Here is a 21040-nt window from a genome sequence, read left to right as displayed (position 1 = left end):
TTACCTTCAGATTAGTCCCGTGACACTTGTGGAAAACGTAGGGCAAAACGGAGAACATTGTGACAAGTGGGGTCACATTAGTTTGTAGCCCAAAGATTTTGGATTCTACAAACAGATGTTTGCACATAGAGGGTTCCGACTTCAGACGAGTCCCCTGACACTTGTGGGGGACGTAGAGACAAATTGAGAACACCACCGTGTTCGTGAGGGTCTCCCCTTTCCAGGGAGTGGTCATACGATGTTGTAGGTCAAACGGTTCAGATGCTACAGATGTTTTTGTGAGAATACCGATTATTGGTATGTCTCATGGTTTGACAAACACCGCTCTAGCTCCACCACCATTTATTGCAGATGTGGAGTTGTAACATAAACAGTTACGGAGGCTTGAGACAGATACGACGCGTTTCAATCTCTCTAGTTGAAAACTGATCGATTTGAATGGGTATTTTTTACGTTCGTTTACTTTGATTCACGTACTGATGCATCAATCGACTCAAAATAAATGAGCTCCATTCTTTTTTAAGTTTTATTTTTTCATTTTCTCTTTTAAAATATTAATTGACTTCATTTTGCTCAATATTCATTTGTCAACACTCATCATCAGTTTGCTGTCGCGGCTTAAGAAGACAGAATGTGAAAGACACAGCAGATGAAATACAAAAGATTTGAACTGAAGCCTGGTCAACAGTTTGGAAGACTGCTATGCTCACAAGTATAGCACAAACACTCACATGAGGTTCAATCTTTCCAAGCACCATGGACAAGAACAATTGATATCCTCATTGTAATTGCCGCAGAAAGCAAAACAATTTTATTCTTGTCTAAGGCTTGTTGGTCTAGGGGTATGATTCTCGCTTTGGGTGCGAGAGGTCCCGGGTTCAAATCCCGGATGAGCCCTTTTGCAGATCTTTTAACAAGCTCAGACAGGCAGATCTCTGGCCGCTGGTTGCAAACAGCTACCTCTTGGGCGCAGGACGAGGTGGCTGAATGGTTTAGGCGATGGACTGCGTATCTATTGTGATATTCACTAGTTGGCTCAATATCGCACTTCATTTAGAAAACCTGCAAAAACTAAGAGCAAATCTGACTTCCACTAACAAGGACATTGATTCCAATGTAATACACTTGAAATGACACCCAGCCCCTAAACCCAGTGAATATCTCATGCTCTGCATTGGCTGGGAATCGAACCCTGGTCAACTGCTTGGAAGGCAGCTATGCTCACCACTATACCACCAATGCTATGTGAAGCTCTTAAGCAACATGGAGACATCGATTCATATCCTGACCGTCATTTTTGTGGAAAGTGAAAATTCTTTGACCAAACGGATCGTTGGTATAGTTGTACTATTATGGCTTAGGGTGCGAGAGGTCCCTGGTTAAAAAATCTATCATTTTAATCAGTACCTGTTACCTTCAGATTAGTCCCGTGACACTTGTGGAAAACGTAGGGCAAAACGGAGAACATTGTGACAAGTGGGGTCACATTAGTTTGTAGCCCAAAGATTTTGGATTCTACAAACAGATGTTTGCACATAGAGGGTTCCGACTTCAGACGAGTCCCCTGACACTTGTGGGGGACGTAGAGACAAATTGAGAACACCACCGTGTTCGTGAGGGTCTCCCCTTTCCAGGGAGTGGTCATACGATGTTGTAGGTCAAACGGTTCAGATGCTACAGATGTTTTTGTGAGAATACCGATTATTGGTATGTCTCATGGTTTGACAAACACCGCTCTAGCTCCACCACCATTTATTGCAGATGTGGAGTTGTAACATAAACAGTTACGGAGGCTTGAGACAGATACGACGCGTTTCAATCTCTCTAGTTGAAAACTGATCGATTTGAATGGGTATTTTTTACGTTCGTTTACTTTGATTCACGTACTGATGCATCAATCGACTCAAAATAAATGAGCTCCATTCTTTTTTAAGTTTTATTTTTTCATTTTCTCTTTTAAAATATTAATTGACTTCATTTTGCTCAATATTCATTTGTCAACACTCATCATCAGTTTGCTGTCGCGGCTTAAGAAGACAGAATGTGAAAGACACAGCAGATGAAATACAAAAGATTTGAACTGAAGCCTGGTCAACAGTTTGGAAGACTGCTATGCTCACAAGTATAGCACAAACACTCACATGAGGTTCAATCTTTCCAAGCACCATGGACAAGAACAATTGATATCCTCATTGTAATTGCCGCAGAAAGCAAAACAATTTTATTCTTGTCTAAGGCTTGTTGGTCTAGGGGTATGATTCTCGCTTTGGGTGCGAGAGGTCCCGGGTTCAAATCCCGGATGAGCCCTTTTGCAGATCTTTTAACAAGCTCAGACAGGCAGATCTCTGGCCGCTGGTTGCAAACAGCTACCTCTTGGGCGCAGGACGAGGTGGCTGAATGGTTTAGGCGATGGACTGCGTATCTATTGTGATATTCACTAGTTGGCTCAATATCGCACTTCATTTAGAAAACCTGCAAAAACTAAGAGCAAATCTGACTTCCACTAACAAGGACATTGATTCCAATGTAATACACTTGAAATGACACCCAGCCCCTAAACCCAGTGAATATCTCATGCTCTGCATTGGCTGGGAATCGAACCCTGGTCAACTGCTTGGAAGGCAGCTATGCTCACCACTATACCACCAATGCTATGTGAAGCTCTTAAGCAACATGGAGACATCGATTCATATCCTGACCGTCATTTTTGTGGAAAGTGAAAATTCTTTGACCAAACGGATCGTTGGTATAGTTGTACTATTATGGCTTAGGGTGCGAGAGGTCCCTGGTTAAAAAATCTATCATTTTAATCAGTACCTGTTACCTTCAGATTAGTCCCGTGACACTTGTGGAAAACGTAGGGCAAAACGGAGAACATTGTGACAAGTGGGGTCACATTAGTTTGTAGCCCAAAGATTTTGGATTCTACAAACAGATGTTTGCACATAGAGGGTTCCGACTTCAGACGAGTCCCCTGACACTTGTGGGGGACGTAGAGACAAATTGAGAACACCACCGTGTTCGTGAGGGTCTCCCCTTTCCAGGGAGTGGTCATACGATGTTGTAGGTCAAACGGTTCAGATGCTACAGATGTTTTTGTGAGAATACCGATTATTGGTATGTCTCATGGTTTGACAAACACCGCTCTAGCTCCACCACCATTTATTGCAGATGTGGAGTTGTAACATAAACAGTTACGGAGGCTTGAGACAGATACGACGCGTTTCAATCTCTCTAGTTGAAAACTGATCGATTTGAATGGGTATTTTTTACGTTCGTTTACTTTGATTCACGTACTGATGCATCAATCGACTCAAAATAAATGAGCTCCATTCTTTTTTAAGTTTTATTTTTTCATTTTCTCTTTTAAAATATTAATTGACTTCATTTTGCTCAATATTCATTTGTCAACACTCATCATCAGTTTGCTGTCGCGGCTTAAGAAGACAGAATGTGAAAGACACAGCAGATGAAATACAAAAGATTTGAACTGAAGCCTGGTCAACAGTTTGGAAGACTGCTATGCTCACAAGTATAGCACAAACACTCACATGAGGTTCAATCTTTCCAAGCACCATGGACAAGAACAATTGATATCCTCATTGTAATTGCCACAGAAAGCAAAACAATTTTATTCTTGTCTAAGTCTCGTTGGTCTAGGGGTATGATTCTCGCTTTGGGTGCGAGAGGTCCCGGGTTCAAATCCCGGATGAGCCCTTTTGCAGATCTTTTAACAAGCTCAGACAGGCAGATCTCTGGCCACTGGTTGCAAACAGCCACCTCTTGGGTGCAGGACGAGGTGGCTGAATGGTTTAGGCGATGGACTGCGTATCTATTGTGATATTCACTAGTTGGCTCAATATCGCACTTCATTTAGAAAACCTGCAAAAACTAAGAGCAAATCTGACTTCCACGAACAAGGACATTGATTCCAATGTAATAGACTTGAAATGACACCCAGCCCCTGAAACTAGTGAATATCTCATGCTCTGCATTGGCTGTGAATCGAACCCTGGTCAACTGCTTGGAAGGCAGCTATGCTCACCACTATACCACCAATGCTATGTGAAGCTCTTAAGCAACATGGAGACATCGATTCATATCCTGACCGTCATTTTTGTGGAAAGTGAAAATTCTTTGACCAAACGGATCGTTGGTATAGTTGTACTATTATGGCTTAGGGTGCGAGAGGTCCCTGGTTAAAAAATCTATCATTTTAATCAGTACCTGTTACCTTCAGATTAGTCCCGTGACACTTGTGGAAAACGTAGGGCAAAACGGAGAACATTGTGACAAGTGGGGTCACATTAGTTTGTAGCCCAAAGATTTTGGATTCTACAAACAGATGTTTGCACATAGAGGGTTCCGACTTCAGACGAGTCCCCTGACACTTGTGGGGGACGTAGAGACAAATTGAGAACACCACCGTGTTCGTGAGGGTCTCCCCTTTCCAGGGAGTGGTCATACGATGTTGTAGGTCAAACGGTTCAGATGCTACAGATGTTTTTGTGAGAATACCGATTATTGGTATGTCTCATGGTTTGACAAACACCGCTCTAGCTCCACCACCATTTATTGCAGATGTGGAGTTGTAACATAAACAGTTACGGAGGCTTGAGACAGATACGACGCGTTTCAATCTCTCTAGTTGAAAACTGATCGATTTGAATGGGTATTTTTTACGTTCGTTTACTTTGATTCACGTACTGATGCATCAATCGACTCAAAATAAATGAGCTCCATTCTTTTTTAAGTTTTATTTTTTCATTTTCTCTTTTAAAATATTAATTGACTTCATTTTGCTCAATATTCATTTGTCAACACTCATCATCAGTTTGCTGTCGCGGCTTAAGAAGACAGAATGTGAAAGACACAGCAGATGAAATACAAAAGATTTGAACTGAAGCCTGGTCAACAGTTTGGAAGACTGCTATGCTCACAAGTATAGCACAATCTTTCCAAGCACCATGGACAAGCACCATGGACAAGCACCATGGACAAGAACAATTGATATCCTCATTGTAATTGCCGCAGAAAGCAAAACAATTTTATTCTTGTCTAAGGCTTGTTGGTCTAGGGGTATGATTCTCGCTTTGGGTGCGAGAGGTCCCGGGTTCAAATCCCGGATGAGCCCTTTTGCAGATCTTTTAACAAGCTCAGACAGGCAGATCTCTGGCCGCTGGTTGCAAACAGCTACCTCTTGGGCGCAGGACGAGGTGGCTGAATGGTTTAGGCGATGGACTGCGTATCTATTGTGATATTCACTAGTTGGCTCAATATCGCACTTCATTTAGAAAACCTGCAAAAACTAAGAGCAAATCTGACTTCCACTAACAAGGACATTGATTCCAATGTAATACACTTGAAATGACACCCAGCCCCTAAACCCAGTGAATATCTCATGCTCTGCATTGGCTGGGAATCGAACCCTGGTCAACTGCTTGGAAGGCAGCTATGCTCACCACTATACCACCAATGCTATGTGAAGCTCTTAAGCAACATGGAGACATCGATTCATATCCTGACCGTCATTTTTGTGGAAAGTGAAAATTCTTTGACCAAACGGATCGTTGGTATAGTTGTACTATTATGGCTTAGGGTGCGAGAGGTCCCTGGTTAAAAAATCTATCATTTTAATCAGTACCTGTTACCTTCAGATTAGTCCCGTGACACTTGTGGAAAACGTAGGGCAAAACGGAGAACATTGTGACAAGTGGGGTCACATTAGTTTGTAGCCCAAAGATTTTGGATTCTACAAACAGATGTTTGCACATAGAGGGTTCCGACTTCAGACGAGTCCCCTGACACTTGTGGGGGACGTAGAGACAAATTGAGAACACCACCGTGTTCGTGAGGGTCTCCCCTTTCCAGGGAGTGGTCATACGATGTTGTAGGTCAAACGGTTCAGATGCTACAGATGTTTTTGTGAGAATACCGATTATTGGTATGTCTCATGGTTTGACAAACACCGCTCTAGCTCCACCACCATTTATTGCAGATGTGGAGTTGTAACATAAACAGTTACGGAGGCTTGAGACAGATACGACGCGTTTCAATCTCTCTAGTTGAAAACTGATCGATTTGAATGGGTATTTTTTACGTTCGTTTACTTTGATTCACGTACTGATGCATCAATCGACTCAAAATAAATGAGCTCCATTCTTTTTTAAGTTTTATTTTTTCATTTTCTCTTTTAAAATATTAATTGACTTCATTTTGCTCAATATTCATTTGTCAACACTCATCATCAGTTTGCTGTCGCGGCTTAAGAAGACAGAATGTGAAAGACACAGCAGATGAAATACAAAAGATTTGAACTGAAGCCTGGTCAACAGTTTGGAAGACTGCTATGCTCACAAGTATAGCACAATCTTTCCAAGCACCATGGACAAGCACCATGGACAAGCACCATGGACAAGAACAATTGATATCCTCATTGTAATTGCCGCAGAAAGCAAAACAATTTTATTCTTGTCTAAGGCTTGTTGGTCTAGGGGTATGATTCTCGCTTTGGGTGCGAGAGGTCCCGGGTTCAAATCCCGGATGAGCCCTTTTGCAGATCTTTTAACAAGCTCAGACAGGCAGATCTCTGGCCGCTGGTTGCAAACAGCTACCTCTTGGGCGCAGGACGAGGTGGCTGAATGGTTTAGGCGATGGACTGCGTATCTATTGTGATATTCACTAGTTGGCTCAATATCGCACTTCATTTAGAAAACCTGCAAAAACTAAGAGCAAATCTGACTTCCACTAACAAGGACATTGATTCCAATGTAATACACTTGAAATGACACCCAGCCCCTAAACCCAGTGAATATCTCATGCTCTGCATTGGCTGGGAATCGAACCCTGGTCAACTGCTTGGAAGGCAGCTATGCTCACCACTATACCACCAATGCTATGTGAAGCTCTTAAGCAACATGGAGACATCGATTCATATCCTGACCGTCATTTTTGTGGAAAGTGAAAATTCTTTGACCAAACGGATCGTTGGTATAGTTGTACTATTATGGCTTAGGGTGCGAGAGGTCCCTGGTTAAAAAATCTATCATTTTAATCAGTACCTGTTACCTTCAGATTAGTCCCGTGACACTTGTGGAAAACGTAGGGCAAAACGGAGAACATTGTGACAAGTGGGGTCACATTAGTTTGTAGCCCAAAGATTTTGGATTCTACAAACAGATGTTTGCACATAGAGGGTTCCGACTTCAGACGAGTCCCCTGACACTTGTGGGGGACGTAGAGACAAATTGAGAACACCACCGTGTTCGTGAGGGTCTCCCCTTTCCAGGGAGTGGTCATACGATGTTGTAGGTCAAACGGTTCAGATGCTACAGATGTTTTTGTGAGAATACCGATTATTGGTATGTCTCATGGTTTGACAAACACCGCTCTAGCTCCACCACCATTTATTGCAGATGTGGAGTTGTAACATAAACAGTTACGGAGGCTTGAGACAGATACGACGCGTTTCAATCTCTCTAGTTGAAAACTGATCGATTTGAATGGGTATTTTTTACGTTCGTTTACTTTGATTCACGTACTGATGCATCAATCGACTCAAAATAAATGAGCTCCATTCTTTTTTAAGTTTTATTTTTTCATTTTCTCTTTTAAAATATTAATTGACTTCATTTTGCTCAATATTCATTTGTCAACACTCATCATCAGTTTGCTGTCGCGGCTTAAGAAGACAGAATGTGAAAGACACAGCAGATGAAATACAAAAGATTTGAACTGAAGCCTGGTCAACAGTTTGGAAGACTGCTATGCTCACAAGTATAGCACAAACACTCACATGAGGTTCAATCTTTCCAAGCACCATGGACAAGAACAATTGATATCCTCATTGTAATTGCCGCAGAAAGCAAAACAATTTTATTCTTGTCTAAGGCTCTTTGGTCTAGGGGTATGATTCTCGCTTTGGGTGCGAGAGGTCCCGGGTTCAAATCCCGGATGAGCCCTTTTGCAGATCTTTTAACAAGCTCAGACAGGCAGATCTCTGGCCGCTGGTTGCAAACAGCCACCTCTTGGGCGCAGGACGAGGTGGCTGAATGGTTTAGGCGATGGACTGCGTATCTATTGTGATATTCACTAGTTGGCTCAATATCGCACTTCATTTAGAAAACCTGCATAAACTAAGAGCAAATCTGACTTCCACTAACAAGGACATTGATTCCAATGTAATACACTTGAAATGACACCCAGCCCCTAAACCTAGTGAATATCTCATGCTCTGCATTGGCTGGGAATCGAACCCTGGTCAACTGCTTGGAAGGCAGCTATGCTCACCACTATACCACCAATGCTATGTGAAGCTCTTAAGCAACATGGAGACATCGATTCATATCCTGACCGTCATTTTTGTGGAAAGTGAAAATTCTTTGACCAAACGGATCGTTGGTATAGTTGTACTATTATGGCTTAGGGTGCGAGAGGTCCCTGGTTAAAAAATCTATCATTTTAATCAGTACCTGTTACCTTCAGATTAGTCCCGTGACACTTGTGGAAAACGTAGGGCAAAACGGAGAACATTGTGACAAGTGGGGTCACATTAGTTTGTAGCCCAAAGATTTTGGATTCTACAAACAGATGTTTGCACATAGAGGGTTCCGACTTCAGACGAGTCCCCTGACACTTGTGGGGGACGTAGAGACAAATTGAGAACACCACCGTGTTCGTGAGGGTCTCCCCTTTCCAGGGAGTGGTCATACGATGTTGTAGGTCAAACGGTTCAGATGCTACAGATGTTTTTGTGAGAATACCGATTATTGGTATGTCTCATGGTTTGACAAACACCGCTCTAGCTCCACCACCATTTATTGCAGATGTGGAGTTGTAACATAAACAGTTACGGAGGCTTGAGACAGATACGACGCGTTTCAATCTCTCTAGTTGAAAACTGATCGATTTGAATGGGTATTTTTTACGTTCGTTTACTTTGATTCACGTACTGATGCATCAATCGACTCAAAATAAATGAGCTCCATTCTTTTTTAAGTTTTATTTTTTCATTTTCTCTTTTAAAATATTAATTGACTTCATTTTGCTCAATATTCATTTGTCAACACTCATCATCAGTTTGCTGTCGCGGCTTAAGAAGACAGAATGTGAAAGACACAGCAGATGAAATACAAAAGATTTGAACTGAAGCCTGGTCAACAGTTTGGAAGACTGCTATGCTCACAAGTATAGCACAAACACTCACATGAGGTTCGATCTTTCCAAGCACCATGGACAAGAACAATTGATATCCTCATTGTAATTGCCGCAGAAAGCAAAACAATTTTATTCTTGTCTAAGTCTCGTTGGTCTAGTGGTATGATTCTCGCTTTGGGTGCGAGAGGTCCCGGGTTCAAATCCCGGATGAGCCCTTTTGCAGATCTTTTAACAAGCTCAGACAGGCAGATCTCTGGCCACTGGTTGCAAACAGCCACCTCTTGGGTGCAGGACGAGGTGGCTGAATGGTTTAGGCGATGGACTGCGTATCTATTGTGATATTCACTAGTTGGCTCAATATCGCACTTCATTTAGAAAACCTGCAAAAACTAAGAGCAAATCTGACTTCCACTAACAAGGACATTGATTCCAATGTAATACACTTGAAATGACACCCAGCCCCTAAACCCAGTGAATATCTCATGCTCTGCATTGGCTGGGAATCGAACCCTGGTCAACTGCTTGGAAGGCAGCTATGCTCACCACTATACCACCAATGCTATGTGAAGCTCTTAAGCAACATGGAGACATCGATTCATATCCTGACCGTCATTTTTGTGGAAAGTGAAAATTCTTTGACCAAACGGATCGTTGGTATAGTTGTACTATTATGGCTTAGGGTGCGAGAGGTCCCTGGTTAAAAAATCTATCATTTTAATCAGTACCTGTTACCTTCAGATTAGTCCCGTGACACTTGTGGAAAACGTAGGGCAAAACGGAGAACATTGTGACAAGTGGGGTCACATTAGTTTGTAGCCCAAAGATTTTGGATTCTACAAACAGATGTTTGCACATAGAGGGTTCCGACTTCAGACGAGTCCCCTGACACTTGTGGGGGACGTAGAGACAAATTGAGAACACCACCGTGTTCGTGAGGGTCTCCCCTTTCCAGGGAGTGGTCATACGATGTTGTAGGTCAAACGGTTCAGATGCTACAGATGTTTTTGTGAGAATACCGATTATTGGTATGTCTCATGGTTTGACAAACACCGCTCTAGCTCCACCACCATTTATTGCAGATGTGGAGTTGTAACATAAACAGTTACGGAGGCTTGAGACAGATACGACGCGTTTCAATCTCTCTAGTTGAAAACTGATCGATTTGAATGGGTATTTTTTACGTTCGTTTACTTTGATTCACGTACTGATGCATCAATCGACTCAAAATAAATGAGCTCCATTCTTTTTTAAGTTTTATTTTTTCATTTTCTCTTTTAAAATATTAATTGACTTCATTTTGCTCAATATTCATTTGTCAACACTCATCATCAGTTTGCTGTCGCGGCTTAAGAAGACAGAATGTGAAAGACACAGCAGATGAAATACAAAAGATTTGAACTGAAGCCTGGTCAACAGTTTGGAAGACTGCTATGCTCACAAGTATAGCACAAACACTCACATGAGGTTCGATCTTTCCAAGCACCATGGACAAGAACAATTGATATCCTCATTGTAATTGCCGCAGAAAGCAAAACAATTTTATTCTTGTCTAAGTCTCGTTGGTCTAGTGGTATGATTCTCGCTTTGGGTGCGAGAGGTCCCGGGTTCAAATCCCGGATGAGCCCTTTTGCAGATCTTTTAACAAGCTCAGACAGGCAGATCTCTGGCCGCTGGTTGCAAACAGCCACCTCTTGGGTGCAGGACGAGGTGGCTGAATGGTTTAGGCGATGGACTGCGTATCTATTGTGATATTCACTAGTTGGCTCAATATCGCACTTCATTTAGAAAACCTGCAAAAACTAAGAGCAAATCTGACTTCCACTAACAAGGACATTGATTCCAATGTAATACACTTGAAATGACACCCAGCCCCTAAACCCAGTGAATATCTCATGCTCTGCATTGGCTGGGAATCGAACCCTGGTCAACTGCTTGGAAGGCAGCTATGCTCACCACTATACCACCAATGCTATGTGAAGCTCTTAAGCAACATGGAGACATCGATTCATATCCTGACCGTCATTTTTGTGGAAAGTGAAAATTCTTTGACCAAACGGATCGTTGGTATAGTTGTACTATTATGGCTTAGGGTGCGAGAGGTCCCTGGTTAAAAAATCTATCATTTTAATCAGTACCTGTTACCTTCAGATTAGTCCCGTGACACTTGTGGAAAACGTAGGGCAAAACGGAGAACATTGTGACAAGTGGGTTCACATTAGTTTGTAGCCCAAAGATTTTGGATTCTACAAACAGATGTTTGCACATAGAGGGTTCCGACTTCAGACGAGTCCCCTGACACTTGTGGGGGGCGTAGAGACAAATTGAGAACACCACCGTGTTCGTGAGGGTCTCCCCTTTCCAGGGAGTGGTCATACGATGTTGTAGGTCAAACGGTTCAGATGCTACAGATGTTTTTGTGAGAATACCGATTATTGGTATGTCTCATGGTTTGACAAACACCGCTCTAGCTCCACCACCATTTATTGCAGATGTGGAGTTGTAACATAAACAGTTACGGAGGCTTGAGACAGATACGACGCGTTTCAATCTCTCTAGTTGAAAACTGATCGATTTGAATGGGTATTTTTTACGTTCGTTTACTTTGATTCACGTACTGATGCATCAATCGACTCAAAATAAATGAGCTCCATTCTTTTTTAAGTTTTATTTTTTCATTTTCTCTTTTAAAATATTAATTGACTTCATTTTGCTCAATATTCATTTGTCAACACTCATCATCAGTTTGCTGTCGCGGCTTAAGAAGACAGAATGTGAAAGACACAGCAGATGAAATACAAAAGATTTGAACTGAAGCCTGGTCAACAGTTTGGAAGACTGCTATGCTCACAAGTATAGCACAAACACTCACATGAGGTTCGATCTTTCCAAGCACCATGGACAAGAACAATTGATATCCTCATTGTAATTGCCGCAGAAAGCAAAACAATTTTATTCTTGTCTAAGTCTCGTTGGTCTAGTGGTATGATTCTCGCTTTGGGTGCGAGAGGTCCCGGGTTCAAATCCCGGATGAGCCCTTTTGCAGATCTTTTAACAAGCTCAGACAGGCAGATCTCTGGCCGCTGGTTGCAAACAGCCACCTCTTGGGTGCAGGACGAGGTGGCTGAATGGTTTAGGCGATGGACTGCGTATCTATTGTGATATTCACTAGTTGGCTCAATATCGCACTTCATTTAGAAAACCTGCAAAAACTAAGAGCAAATCTGACTTCCACTAACAAGGACATTGATTCCAATGTAATACACTTGAAATGACACCCAGCCCCTAAACCCAGTGAATATCTCATGCTCTGCATTGGCTGGGAATCGAACCCTGGTCAACTGCTTGGAAGGCAGCTATGCTCACCACTATACCACCAATGCTATGTGAAGCTCTTAAGCAACATGGAGACATCGATTCATATCCTGACCGTCATTTTTGTGGAAAGTGAAAATTCTTTGACCAAACGGATCGTTGGTATAGTTGTACTATTATGGCTTAGGGTGCGAGAGGTCCCTGGTTAAAAAATCTATCATTTTAATCAGTACCTGTTACCTTCAGATTAGTCCCGTGACACTTGTGGAAAACGTAGGGCAAAACGGAGAACATTGTGACAAGTGGGTTCACATTAGTTTGTAGCCCAAAGATTTTGGATTCTACAAACAGATGTTTGCACATAGAGGGTTCCGACTTCAGACGAGTCCCCTGACACTTGTGGGGGACGTAGAGACAAATTGAGAACACCACCGCGTTCGTGAGGGTCTCCCCTTTCCAGGGAGTGGTCATACGATGTTGTAGGTCAAACGGTTCAGATGCTACAGATGTTTTTGTGAGAATACCGATTATTGGTATGTCTCATGGTTTGACAAACACCGCTCTAGCTCCACCACCATTTATTGCAGATGTGGAGTTGTAACATAAACAGTTACGGAGGCTTGAGACAGATACGACGCGTTTCAATCTCTCTAGTTGAAAACTGATCGATTTGAATGGGTATTTTTTACGTTCGTTTACTTTGATTCACGTACTGATGCATCAATCGACTCAAAATAAATGAGCTCCATTCTTTTTTAAGTTTTATTTTTTCATTTTCTCTTTTAAAATATTAATTGACTTCATTTTGCTCAATATTCATTTGTCAACACTCATCATCAGTTTGCTGTCGCGGCTTAAGAAGACAGAATGTGAAAGACACAGCAGATGAAATACAAAAGATTTGAACTGAAGCCTGGTCAACAGTTTGGAAGACTGCTATGCTCACAAGTATAGCACAAACACTCACATGAGGTTCAATCTATCCAAGCACCATGGACAAGAACAATTGATATCCTCATTGTAATTGCCGCAGAAAGCAAAACAATTTTATTCTTGTCTAAGGCTCGTTGGTCTAGGGGTATGATTCTCGCTTTGGGTGCGAGAGGTCCCGGGTTCAAATCCCGGATGAGCCCTTTTGCAGATCTTTTAACAAGCTCAGACAGGCAGATCTCTGGCCGCTGGTTGCAAACAGCCACCTCTTGGGCGCAGGACGAGGTGGCTGAATGGTTTAGGCGATGGACTGCGTATCTATTGTGATATTCACTAGTTGGCTCAATATCGCACTTCATTTAGAAAACCTGCATAAACTAAGAGCAAATCTGACTTCCACTAACAAGGACATTGATTCCAATGTAATACACTTGAAATGACACCCAGCCCCTAAACCTAGTGAATATCTCATGCTCTGCATTGGCTGGGAATCGAACCCTGGTCAACTGCTTGGAAGGCAGCTATGCTCACCACTATACCACCAATGCTATGTGAAGCTCTTAAGCAACATGGAGACATCGATTCATATCCTGACCGTCATTTTTGTGGAAAGTGAAAATTCTTTGACCAAACGGATCGTTGGTATAGTTGTACTATTATGGCTTAGGGTGCGAGAGGTCCCTGGTTAAAAAATCTATCATTTTAATCAGTACCTGTTACCTTCAGATTAGTCCCGTGACACTTGTGGAAAACGTAGGGCAAAACGGAGAACATTGTGACAAGTGGGGTCACATTAGTTTGTAGCCCAAAGATTTTGGATTCTACAAACAGATGTTTGCACATAGAGGGTTTCGACTTCAGACGAGTCCCCTGACACTTGTGGGGGGCGTAGAGACAAATTGAGAACACCACCGTGTTCGTGAGGGTCTCCCCTTTCCAGGGAGTGGTCATACGATGTTGTAGGTCAAACGGTTCAGATGCTACAGATGTTTTTGTGAGAATACCGATTATTGGTATGTCTCATGGTTTGACAAACACCGCTCTAGCTCCACCACCATTTATTGCAGATGTGGAGTTGTAACATAAACAGTTACGGAGGCTTGAGACAGATACGACGCGTTTCAATCTCTCTAGTTGAAAACTGATCGATTTGAATGGGTATTTTTTACGTTCGTTTACTTTGATTCACGTACTGATGCATCAATCGACTCAAAATAAATGAGCTCCATTCTTTTTTAAGTTTTATTTTTTCATTTTCTCTTTTAAAATATTAATTGACTTCATTTTGCTCAATATTCATTTGTCAACACTCATCATCAGTTTGCTGTCGCGGCTTAAGAAGACAGAATGTGAAAGACACAGCAGATGAAATACAAAAGATTTGAACTGAAGCCTGGTCAACAGTTTGGAAGACTGCTATGCTCACAAGTATAGCACAAACACTCACATGAGGTTCAATCTTTCCAAGCACCATGGACAAGAACAATTGATATCCTCATTGTAATTGCCGCAGAAAGCAAAACAATTTTATTCTTGTCTAAGTCTCGTTGGTCTAGTGGTATGATTCTCGCTTTGGGTGCGAGAGGTCCCGGGTTCAAATCCCGGATGAGCCCTTTTGCAGATCTTTTAACAAGCTCAGACAGGCAGATCTCTGGCCACTGGTTGCAAACAGCCACCTCTTGGGTGCAGGACGAGGTGGCTGAATGGTTTAGGCGATGGACTGCGTATCTATTGTGATATTCACTAGTTGGCTCAATATCGCACTTCATTTAGAAAACCTGCAAAAACTAAGAGCAAATCTGACTTCCACGAACAAGGACATTGATTCCAATGTAATAGACTTGAAATGACACCCAGCCCCTGAAACTAGTGAATATCTCATGCTCTGCATTGGCTGTGAATCGAACCCTGGTCAACTGCTTGGAAGGCAGCTATGCTCACCACTATACCACCAATGCTATGTGAAGCTCTTAAGCAACATGGAGACATCGATTCATATCCTGACCGTCATTTTTGTGGAAAGTGAAAATTCTTTGACCAAACGGATCGTTGGTATAGTTGTACTATTATGGCTTAGGGTGCGAGAGGTCCCTGGTTAAAAAATCTATCATTTTAATCAGTACCTGTTACCTTCAGATTAGTCCCGTGACACTTGTGGAAAACGTAGGGCAAAACGGAGAACATTGTGACAAGTGGGGTCACATTAGTTTGTAGCCCAAAGATTTTGGATTCAACAAACAGATGTTTGCACATAGAGGGTTCCGACTTCAGACGAGTCCCCTGACACTTGTGGGGGACGTAGAGACAAATTGAGAACACCACCGTGTTCGTGAGGGTCTCCCCTTTCCAGGGAGTGGTCATACGATGTTGTAGGTCAAACGGTTCAGATGCTACAGATGTTTTTGTGAGAATACCGATTATTGGTATGTCTCATGGTTTGACAAACACCGCTCTAGCTCCACCACCATTTATTGCAGATGTGGAGTTGTAACATAAACAGTTACGGAGGCTTGAGACAGATACGACGCGTTTCAATCTCTCTAGTTGAAAACTGATCGATTTGAATGGGTATTTTTTACGTTCGTTTACTTTGATTCACGTACTGATGCATCAATCGACTCAAAATAAATGAGCTCCATTCTTTTTTAAGTTTTATTTTTTCATTTTCTCTTTTAAAATATTAATTGACTTCATTTTGCTCAATATTCATTTGTCAACACTCATCATCAGTTTGCTGTCGCGGCTTAAGAAGACAGAATGTGAAAGACACAGCAGATGAAATACAAAAGATTTGAACTGAAGCCTGGTCAACAGTTTGGAAGACTGCTATGCTCACAAGTATAGCACAAACACTCACATGAGGTTCGATCTTTCCAAGCACCATGGACAAGAACAATTGATATCCTCATTGTAATTGCCGCAGAAAGCAAAACAATTTTATTCTTGTCTAAGTCTCGTTGGTCTAGTGGTATGATTCTCGCTTTGGGTGCGAGAGGTCCCGGGTTCAAATCCCGGATGAGCCCTTTTGCAGATCTTTTAACAAGCTCAGACAGGCAGATCTCTGGCCACTGGTTGCAAACAGCCACCTCTTGGGTGCAGGACGAGGTGGCTGAATGGTTTAGGCGATGGACTGCGTATCTATTGTGATATTCACTAGTTGGCTCAATATCGCACTTCATTTAGAAAACCTGCAAAAACTAAGAGCAAATCTGACTTCCACGAACAAGGACATTGATTCCAATGTAATAGACTTGAAATGACACCCAGCCCCTGAAACTAGTGAATATCTCATGCTCTGCATTGGCTGTGAATCGAACCCTGGTCAACTGCTTGGAAGGCAGCTATGCTCACCACTATACCACCAATGCTATGTGAAGCTCTTAAGCAACATGGAGACATCGATTCATATCCTGACCGTCATTTTTGTGGAAAGTGAAAATTCTTTGACCAAACGGATCGTTGGTATAGTTGTACTATTATGGCTTAGGGTGCGAGAGGTCCCTGGTTAAAAAATCTATCATTTTAATCAGTACCTGTTACCTTCAGATTAGTCCCGTGACACTTGTGGAAAACGTAGGGCAAAACGGAGAACATTGTGACAAGTGGGGTCACATTAGTTTGTAGCCCAAAGATTTTGGATTCAACAAACAGATGTTTGCACATAGAGGGTTCCGACTTCAGACGAGTCCCCTGACACTTGTGGGGGACGTAGAGACAAATTGAGAACACCACCGTGTTCGTGAGGGTCTCCCCTTTCCAGGGAGTGGTCATACGATGTTGTAGGTCAAACGGTTCAGATGCTACAGATGTTTTTGTGAGAATACCGATTATTGGTATGTCTCATGGTTTGACAAACACCGCTCTAGCTCCACCACCATTTATTGCAGATGTGGAGTTGTAACATAAACAGTTACGGAGGCTTGAGACAGATACGACGCGTTTCAATCTCTCTAGTTGAAAACTGATCGATTTGAATGGGTATTTTTTACGTTCGTTTACTTTGATTCACGTACTGATGCATCAATCGACTCAAAATAAATGAGCTCCATTCTTTTTTAAGTTTTATTTTTTCATTTTCTCTTTTAAAATATTAATTGACTTCATTTTGCTCAATATTCATTTGTCAACACTCATCATCAGTTTGCTGTCGCGGCTTAAGAAGACAGAATGTGAAAGACACAGCAGATGAAATACAAAAGATTTGAACTGAAGCCTGGTCAACAGTTTGGAAGACTGCTATGCTCACAAGTATAGCACAAACACTCACATGAGGTTCAATCTTTCCAAGCACCATGGACAAGAACAATTGATATCCTCATTGTAATTGCCGCAGAAAGCAAAACAATTTTATTCTTGTCTAAGGCTTGTTGGTCTAGGGGTATGATTCTCGCTTTGGGTGCGAGAGGTCCCGGGTTCAAATCCCGGATGAGCCCTTTTGCAGATCTTTTAACAAGCTCAGACAGGCAGATCTCTGTCCGCTGGTTGCAAACAGCTACCTCTTGGGCGCAGGACGAGGTGGCTGAATGGTTTAGGCGATGGACTGCGTATCTATTGTGATATTCACTAGTTGGCTCAATATCGCACTTCATTTAGAAAACCTGCAAAAACTAAGAGCAAATCTGACTTCCACTAACAAGGACATTGATTCCAATGTAATACACTTGAAATGACACCCAGCCCCTAAACCCAGTGAATATCTCATGCTCTGCATTGGCTGGGAATCGAACCCTGGTCAACTGCTTGGAAGGCAGCTATGCTCACCACTATACCACCAATGCTATGTGAAGCTCTTAAGCAACATGGAGACATCGATTCATATCCTGACCGTCATTTTTGTGGAAAGTGAAAATTCTTTGACCAAACGGATCGTTGGTATAGTTGTACTATTATGGCTTAGGGTGCGAGAGGTCCCTGGTTAAAAAATCTATCATTTTAATCAGTACCTGTTACCTTCAGATTAGTCCCGTGACACTTGTGGAAAACGTAGGGCAAAACGGAGAACATTGTGACAAGTGGGGTCACATTAGTTTGTAGCCCAAAGATTTTGGATTCTACAAACAGATGTTTGCACATAGAGGGTTCCGACTTCAGACGAGTCCCCTGACACTTGTGGGGGACGTAGAGACAAATTGAGAACACCACCGTGTTCGTGAGGGTCTCCCCTTTCCAGGGAGTGGTCATACGATGTTGTAGGTCAAACGGTTCAGATGCTACAGATGTTTTTGTGAGAATACCGATTATTGGTATGTCTCATGGTTTGACAAACACCGCTCTAGCTCCACCACCATTTATTGCAGATGTGGAGTTGTAACATAAACAGTTACGGAGGCTTGAGACAGATACGACGCGTTTCAATCTCTCTAGTTGAAAACTGATCGATTTGAATGGGTATTTTTTACGTTCGTTTACTTTGATTCACGTACTGATGCATCAATCGACTCAAAATAAATGAGCTCCATTCTTTTTTAAGTTTTATTTTTTCATTTTCTCTTTTAAAATATTAATTGACTTCATTTTGCTCAATATTCATTTGTCAACACTCATCATCAGTTTGCTGTCGCGGCTTAAGAAGACAGAATGTGAAAGACACAGCAGATGAAATACAAAAGATTTGAACTGAAGCCTGGTCAACAGTTTGGAAGACTGCTATGCTCACAAGTATAGCACAAACACTCACATGAGGTTCAATCTTTCCAAGCACCATGGACAAGAACAATTGATATCCTCATTGTAATTGCCGCAGAAAGCAAAACAATTTTATTCTTGTCTAAGTCTCGTTGGTCTAGTGGTATGATTCTCGCTTTGGGTGCGAGAGGTCCCGGGTTCAAATCCCGGATGAGCCCTTTTGCAGATCTTTTAACAAGCTCAGACAGGCAGATCTCTGGCCACTGGTTGCAAACAGCCACCTCTTGGGTGCAGGACGAGGTGGCTGAATGGTTTAGGCGATGGACTGCGTATCTATTGTGATATTCACTAGTTGGCTCAATATCGCACTTCATTTAGAAAACCTGCAAAAACTAAGAGCAAATCTGACTTCCACGAACAAGGACATTGATTCCAATGTAATAGACTTGAAATGACACCCAGCCCCTGAAACTAGTGAATATCTCATGCTCTGCATTGGCTGTGAATCGAACCCTGGTCAACTGCTTGGAAGGCAGCTATGCTCACCACTATACCACCAATGCTATGTGAAGCTCTTAAGCAACATGGAGACATCGATTCATATCCTGACCGTCATTTTTGTGGAAAGTGAAAATTCTTTGACCAAACGGATCGTTGGTATAGTTGTACTATTATGGCTTAGGGTGCGAGAGGTCCCTGGTTAAAAAATCTATCATTTTAATCAGTACCTGTTACCTTCAGATTAGTCCCGTGACACTTGTGGAAAACGTAGGGCAAAACGGAGAACATTGTGACAAGTGGGGTCACATTAGTTTGTAGCCCAAAGATTTTGGATTCAACAAACAGATGTTTGCACATAGAGGGTTCCGACTTCAGACGAGTCCCCTGACACTTGTGGGGGACGTAGAGACAAATTGAGAACACCACCGTGTTCGTGAGGGTCTCCCCTTTCCAGGGAGTGGTCATACGATGTTGTAGGTCAAACGGTTCAGATGCTACAGATGTTTTTGTGAGAATACCGATTATTGGTATGTCTCATGGTTTGACAAACACCGCTCTAGCTCCACCACCATTTATTGCAGATGTGGAGTTGTAACATAAACAGTTACGGAGGCTTGAGACAGATACGACGCGTTTCAATCTCTCTAGTTGAAAACTGATCGATTTGAATGGGTATTTTTTACGTTCGTTTACTTTGATTCACGTACTGATGCATCAATCGACTCAAAATAAATGAGCTCCATTCTTTTTTAAGTTTTATTTTTTCATTTTCTCTTTTAAAATATTAATTGACTTCATTTTGCTCAATATTCATTTGTCAACACTCATCATCAGTTTGCTGTCGCGGCTTAAGAAGACAGAATGTGAAAGACACAGCAGATGAAATACAAAAGATTTGAACTGAAGCCTGGTCAACAGTTTGGAAGACTGCTATGCTCACAAGTATAGCACAAACACTCACATGAGGTTCAATCTTTCCAAGCACCATGGACAAGAACAATTGATATCCTCATTGTAATTGCCGCAGAAAGCAAAACAATTTTATTCTTGTCTAAGGCTTGTTGGTCTAGGGGTATGATTCTCGCTTTGGGTGCGAGAGGTCCCGGGTTCAAATCCCGGATGAGCCCTTTTGCAGATCTTTTAACAAGCTCAGACAGGCAGATCTCTGTCCGCTGGTTGCAAACAGCTACCTCTTGGGCGCAGGACGAGGTGGCTGAATGGTTTAGGCGATGGACTGCGTATCTATTGTGATATTCACTAGTTGGCTCAATATCGCACTTCATTTAGAAAACCTGCAAAAACTAAGAGCAAATCTGACTTCCACTAACAAGGACATTGATTCCAATGTAATAGACTTGAAATGACACCCAGCCCCTGAAACTAGTGAATATCTCATGCTCTGCATTGGCTGTGAATCGAACCCTGGTCAACTGCTTGGAAGGCAGCTATGCTCACCACTATACCACCAATGCTATGTGAAGCTCTTAAGCAACATGGAGACATCGATTCATATCCT

At 42.2% G+C, this 21040-nt stretch overlaps 14 non-coding genes across 14 annotated transcripts; all 14 read left to right on the top strand.

Moving 5' to 3' along the window:
* Positions 1–825: 825 nt before the first annotated feature.
* trnap-ugg (transfer RNA proline (anticodon UGG)) lies at positions 826–897 on the top strand. The gene has a single exon. It is a non-coding gene; the product is annotated as a tRNA-Pro (tRNA).
* A 1338-nt stretch (positions 898–2235) lies between these two features.
* trnap-ugg (transfer RNA proline (anticodon UGG)) lies at positions 2236–2307 on the top strand. The gene has a single exon. It is a non-coding gene; the product is annotated as a tRNA-Pro (tRNA).
* Positions 2308–5062: 2755 nt separating this feature from the next.
* On the top strand, positions 5063–5134 carry trnap-ugg (transfer RNA proline (anticodon UGG)). Its single transcript has one exon. It is a non-coding gene; the product is annotated as a tRNA-Pro (tRNA).
* Positions 5135–6479: 1345 nt separating this feature from the next.
* On the top strand, positions 6480–6551 carry trnap-ugg (transfer RNA proline (anticodon UGG)). Its single transcript has one exon. It is a non-coding gene; the product is annotated as a tRNA-Pro (tRNA).
* A 1338-nt stretch (positions 6552–7889) lies between these two features.
* trnap-ugg (transfer RNA proline (anticodon UGG)) lies at positions 7890–7961 on the top strand. Its single transcript has one exon. It is a non-coding gene; the product is annotated as a tRNA-Pro (tRNA).
* Positions 7962–9299: 1338 nt separating this feature from the next.
* Positions 9300–9371, top strand: trnap-ugg (transfer RNA proline (anticodon UGG)). The gene has a single exon. It is a non-coding gene; the product is annotated as a tRNA-Pro (tRNA).
* Positions 9372–10709: 1338 nt separating this feature from the next.
* trnap-ugg (transfer RNA proline (anticodon UGG)) lies at positions 10710–10781 on the top strand. The gene has a single exon. It is a non-coding gene; the product is annotated as a tRNA-Pro (tRNA).
* A 1338-nt stretch (positions 10782–12119) lies between these two features.
* trnap-ugg (transfer RNA proline (anticodon UGG)) lies at positions 12120–12191 on the top strand. Its single transcript has one exon. It is a non-coding gene; the product is annotated as a tRNA-Pro (tRNA).
* Positions 12192–13529: 1338 nt separating this feature from the next.
* trnap-ugg (transfer RNA proline (anticodon UGG)) lies at positions 13530–13601 on the top strand. The gene has a single exon. It is a non-coding gene; the product is annotated as a tRNA-Pro (tRNA).
* A 1338-nt stretch (positions 13602–14939) lies between these two features.
* On the top strand, positions 14940–15011 carry trnap-ugg (transfer RNA proline (anticodon UGG)). The gene has a single exon. It is a non-coding gene; the product is annotated as a tRNA-Pro (tRNA).
* Positions 15012–16349: 1338 nt separating this feature from the next.
* trnap-ugg (transfer RNA proline (anticodon UGG)) lies at positions 16350–16421 on the top strand. Its single transcript has one exon. It is a non-coding gene; the product is annotated as a tRNA-Pro (tRNA).
* Positions 16422–17759: 1338 nt separating this feature from the next.
* On the top strand, positions 17760–17831 carry trnap-ugg (transfer RNA proline (anticodon UGG)). The gene has a single exon. It is a non-coding gene; the product is annotated as a tRNA-Pro (tRNA).
* Positions 17832–19169: 1338 nt separating this feature from the next.
* trnap-ugg (transfer RNA proline (anticodon UGG)) lies at positions 19170–19241 on the top strand. The gene has a single exon. It is a non-coding gene; the product is annotated as a tRNA-Pro (tRNA).
* A 1338-nt stretch (positions 19242–20579) lies between these two features.
* On the top strand, positions 20580–20651 carry trnap-ugg (transfer RNA proline (anticodon UGG)). The gene has a single exon. It is a non-coding gene; the product is annotated as a tRNA-Pro (tRNA).
* Positions 20652–21040: the final 389 nt, after the last annotated feature.

Source organism: Salmo salar, unplaced genomic scaffold (assembly GCF_965601325.2).
Source record: "Salmo salar unplaced genomic scaffold, fSalSal1 ptg000588l, whole genome shotgun sequence".
NCBI lineage: Eukaryota > Metazoa > Chordata > Actinopteri > Salmoniformes > Salmonidae > Salmo > Salmo salar.
Note: the sequence above shows the minus strand (reverse complement) of the source record. Positions and strands in the feature narration are given on the sequence as shown.